Raw genomic sequence first — 5,577 nt, 5'->3', positions numbered from 1 at the left:
GAGAAAAAGGAAGGGAGAAATGTTGCAATTAAATTATAATCTCAAAAAATAAAAAGAAATTTTGGTTGACATTCCACTTATTTACTATGAGAATTCAAAAAAGAACTTTACACATTTTTTTAGATTTATTTCTGGTGATGGGTAGTGGCATATGCCTATTTCAGGAGGTGATTCACTCCTTCTACCATGTGGGTTCCAATGATCAAACTCAGGTTTTCAGGCTCAGTGGCAAGTACCTTTACCCACTGAGCTAAGTAGCAGAAATATATCCCTAGAATACCTACCCAAAAGTACATCATCAAAGATGTTTGTGGAGTTGGAATCATGCCTGATATAGGCTCAAAATTTAAAAAAAAAAAACACAGGCCTGAGTTTTCTAGTCAGAAAGCACTGTATGAGAAGATTTTTCCCTATTTTTTGCTGTTTTTTCTTTCAGTGAAACATGAAATTCTTTCCTTTCCTTTTTCTAATAAAAATAATGTAATTAATTTTAAATACACTAAAAGCTATTCCACTACAATATAGTAAAATTAATATTTTAATAAAATAAGTAATAAAATATAAATTACTTAAAGTGCTTTGACAAATTATTTTCAGGGCACATTATTAGTAATTTCTAGTGATGTTATTCATAAATAATAGATTTGAAAGATTAGATTAAAATTCAGTTTTGATGGTAAACTATGTTAATTTTCAGGAAAATGAAGCAAATTATTGTTTTTGATCAATGCCACCATTCAATTTAATTTTAATCAATCATACTTTTTAAGTAACATGGTCACTGTCCTTAATTTCTGGATATAATATCCCATTGGAATAAGGTTTCAGGGGTAAAATATGGTTAGGTTTTCAAAATATGGTGAATCTTGGAAAGATCTGAAAAGTAGGTTAACATCCCTATGCAAAGGTTTGGAATTTTTATGTTCTGTAATAGAAATCAGATCTAAATCTGGACAGAACAAGAAAATAGATCAATGGCCCAGAGTAGATAACCATAATCGCAGACATACAAGCTGAGGCAACTGGTTCTTGACAAGTCACCAGGGAAAGGGCACTGGAGACAAGGCAGTCTGTTCAATAAATTGTGCAGTAACAATGGGGTAGACAGCCAAGGTTAAGCAATGTCAAGACACTTTGATGTTTTCTTAGAAAACTGAACATACTCTTACATTATAACCCAGGAAATCTTTCTTGATATTTACATGAATAACCATAAAACATGTATCTATACAAAGCTTGCACATAATTATCTCCAGCAGTGTTACTACAATTTGCCAAAGTCTAGAAACATCAGAAGTGTCCTTAATCTAGAGAGTGAAAATTTTGCCATGCATGGACAATATAATAGTAGTCAATATCGCCTATAAGTATCTGTATATCATCAGAAGACATGTTAGAATTTAAATGTATGGCATTAAATAAGTCTATATGAGAAGACTGCATTTTGTGTGGTCCAACTACCTGTTAGACTCCAGAATGCTAAATTGAACCAATATTAAAAGGTCCGTAGTTGTCGGGGGTCCACAAGGAGAGATAAACAGGTGAAACACAAAGGAGTTTTGTTTCAAGGAAGGTCTTTTGCAGGATGTCATAACAGTGAATATACACATGTCTTTGAATTCATACAGTGTTTCGTTCATAGACTGTTAATCTTACTGATGATGACTAAGCAGATTTGGTGTTTTAAAAAAATATCACCAGTCAGCAGTAGCTCATACCTTTAATCCCAGCACTCAGGAGTCAGAGGCAGGTGGGTCTCTGCAAGTTGGAGGCCAGCCTGGTCTACAGAGAGTTCCAGGACAGACTCCAAAGCTACACAGAGAAACCCTGTCTCAAAAAAACTTAAAAAAAAGTCTCACTCTGATATGAAAAGTTAATAGAAAAGAAGAGGGAAAGGAATGGACATCTACACTTTTGACCAATGTTGGTAAGATTCTTGAAACTGAAAGATTTATTAAAAGGTATATTAATTCCTCAAAGAAACAAATAAAACTTTAGGTTTCACTGAAATAATGTTTTAAGCATAATTAACATAAATGATATAATGGATAAGTGGAGAATTAACTTAAGCCAAGTTTAAAATAGTGACATGAGACACTAAAAACCTCTCATTGGTACTGACCTTTCTTAATTTAAGATGCTTGTCCAGCACTAAAAGAGATGGGTTACAATATTATCTGCGACAGCCAAACCATTTGGACGTTTATTTTCCACATAAATATGACAGCTGGCTCACACTAGTGTGAGAAAAAGAGACATAGTTAGAGTAAAAACTAGGACTGAGTTGACATTTGAGACTGTACAACTAATATGATTCTTTTCCATTGAAGAGATATCAAGACAAAACTGTATCTTAAAAGGCAATACAAAGATTTTCTATAAAATATAATTATTTATTCTTTTTGCTAAGCTATATAATAACAAAGCACACTACTCCCACCTGCCCAGTTAAGGAAAGGACTCACCAGCAGGGAAAGTCTAACATCAAGAACTGATAGGGACACTCTCTGTGTGTCCACAGGGGATTTTGTGTTTTAGATTCTTGAAATGAGGGCTAAACACAGACATGGATTATTTTATTCTGCTTACATTCCTTATCCATGTGAGCTAATTGTTCCTAAGTACCAGAAGGAATGTAAAATGTAAGTATCCCAGGTACTCAGATGGTGACACAGTTTTGTAATTGAAAATTTTGATGAGTCCCTTTGTGATTGCCAGATGATTCCTGGATGTCAGAGCCCCTCTTGAGGTTCTTGGTCTCATTAATAAAATAAGAACAGATTCAAACAGAGGATAAAAGGCAAGTTTATTAGTTTAACAGGAAAAAACAGAGCAGACAAGTTGTAAATGTCAGCAACTGCATGGAGGAAGAGACTAAAGGAGAGAAAGTGGGAGAAAGCCATGCCCTTTGGGATACAGTGGCCTGCAGGTAAGCCAGTCACACAGCAGATAAGCAACAACATGGCAAGGCAGGAAGTTCGAGAATAAGGAATCCCAAAATGCTAGAGAAAGCTTACTTATGTTCATGCCAGCATAGAAAAGAAACAGAAAAAGGAAGAGGGAAGGTTGCCCATCTCTAAATCAACCGTCAGAAAGTTGAGTAAACCCCATGAATCTTGACTGCACTAATGGGGAAAGGTTTCTGTGAAGGAAAGGCACATTATCTCATTTAAGGAATCATTTACTCTGTCTGTCATTTTAGCACAGCTTATGCTAAGCCTGCATTCCTAGAGGTGGTCCTGCCTTCCTGAGGGATGGTCCTGTCCAGAGATTTACCAGTTAGGCCACCCAGGCCAGAGATTTCATTCTCTTAAAGAAAAATAATTTTCCCTGAATTCTCTTTGGTGCAACTATGTCAATTTGGGTAAAAACAGATGCTTTTCTTTCCATAAATATCTCTTTTGTTTCTGCAGTAAAATACCCTGACCAGCCTAATGAAAGTAGGGTTCATTTTGGCTTACAGTCCATGGGGAAGTCCATTGTGTCAGGGAAGACAGTAACAGGATCATGAAGCCGCTGGTCACATTGCATGTACAGTCAAGAAGGAGAGTGATGAATCCTTGTGTTGAACTACATTCTTCCTATTTATGCAATATGGAACCCCAGCCTGTGGAATGACATCATCCACATTTAGGGTGAGTCTTCCCACATCCATTAACCAAGTATAGATAATTCTCACAGACATACAGAGAGGTTTTCATTCAAGCTGATTCTACAATCAGCTGAGTCAAACAAACAATCAATATAAACTACAACACCACTTTCTGGGTGATGCCTAAACATCTAAGACAGGGCAAAAACAAGATTAAACACCCTGAGTATAGAGCTCTGAGTGAATCTCCACTTTTCCTCTTCTGTAAACTAGTTAAGAGTTTGAGTAATATGCCTAATTTCTCTGCTCTCTAACCTTGTATATCCCCAGCCCTCAGGGCTGAAGTGAAAATTGACTGTAATAAAACTTTAATCATGCTTAATATGGTGAGCCCTGAATGAATAATTAGAAAGCACTATTCATCACTACTATCAAGTTATGTGGTTGTATTAACAACACCTGAAGTCTATCTTATACATCTAACAGTCATGGGTTTTATATAATTATCTTCTAATCTATTATACACTTTGCTGAAAACTTTTATTGACAAAAAAATAGAAAAAAGAAATTATTGTGAAATTACTACTAATTAAAGATGCATTGTAATATGTGCAACTATAATTGTAAAATTCCTTTTGGAATTCCATCATCATCTTTAAGCCCTGTCCTTAATATCATGCTTGCCACACTACAGAAATATTGAAATTACAATGAACAAAGTAAGACACATGTGAAACCAGACTATAAAAGGCCTAGTTTTTAATCTACTATGTCATGTGTCAGCTGTGGTACTTCCCATAAATTACTCAACTGCTTTGTTCATTAGTTTCCTTATCTGAAATAAACAGAGGTAAGGACATAGATGGATAATAATATCTTCTTTATAGAAGTGATGTAGGAATTAGAGATGTTTTTAAAGATCCTAACATAGAGAACAGATGCTACAAATGACAGCTACTAATAGTAGGCCTTGAAGAACTGTAAGTCTGGAAGCAATATGCCATTCCCTCGGGGTATTTTAATCTAGATAGAAAATAAGAACATATGCCCTTGCCTTTGTTATGTTAGTGCATACAACTGCTGATGCATAAAACCATGGGAGAGCTCTCGTTCACAGGCTCGCTCTCTTTCTGCCACCATCTCGGTTCCGCGTCCTCCACACAAAATGCCTGGGGAAGCCCCTGAAACCATCCCTGCTACCGAGCAGGAGTTGCCACACAGCCTCAGGAATCAGTACCAGAGCTCGAGGAACAAGATTCCACACAAACAACCACACAACAAGCCCAGCTGATGGCAGCAGCTGAAATCGATGAAGAGCCGGTCAGTAAAGCAAAACAGAGTCGGAGTGAAAAAAAGGCAAGGAAGGCTATGTCCAAACTGGGTATTCAAACAGGGGTTCCTAGAGTCACTATCCGGAAATCCAAAAATATCCTCTTTTGACATCACAAAACCAGATGTCTACAAGAGCCCAGCTTCAGACACCTAGATAGATAGTTTTTGGAGAGGCCAAGATTGGAGATTTGTCTCAGCAAGCACAGTTAGCAGCTGCTGAGAAATTCAAAGTTCAAGGTGAAGCTGTCTCAAACATTCAGGAAAACACTCAGACTCCGACCATACAAGTGGAGAGCGAGGAGGAAGTGGTTGATGAAACATGTGTGGAAGCTAAAGACACAGTTGGCCATGTCACAAGCGAAGGTGTCGAGAGCAAAGGAAGCCGGAGCCCTGAAAAACAATTGTAATGATATTGCAAATGCTCTTATGGAATTAATGATGTAACTATTTGACAACTAGTATGCTCCCCTTCTCCCACCCCACCCCCTTTTTGGTGTTTCAAAAGTGGAACTACAGCTTGGTTTGAAATTTGTACTGTTTCTATCACTAATAAAGTTATGGCTTCTTGTCGAATGAACTCAGAAAAAAAAAAAAAAAACCATGGGAGACCTATGGTCCTCTATACAGGAAATAAATGGTTTCGTGCTCATAGC

At 36.8% G+C, this 5,577-nt stretch overlaps 1 pseudogene; it reads left to right on the top strand.

The window, feature by feature from the left end:
* Positions 1 to 4,757: 4,757 nt before the first annotated feature.
* Positions 4,758 to 5,368, top strand: LOC100774036 (annotated as a pseudogene).
* Positions 5,369 to 5,577: the final 209 nt, after the last annotated feature.

This window comes from Cricetulus griseus, chromosome 2, assembly GCF_003668045.3.
Source record: "Cricetulus griseus strain 17A/GY chromosome 2, alternate assembly CriGri-PICRH-1.0, whole genome shotgun sequence".
NCBI lineage: Eukaryota > Metazoa > Chordata > Mammalia > Rodentia > Cricetidae > Cricetulus > Cricetulus griseus.
This window is presented reverse-complemented; position numbering and strand designations above follow the sequence as displayed.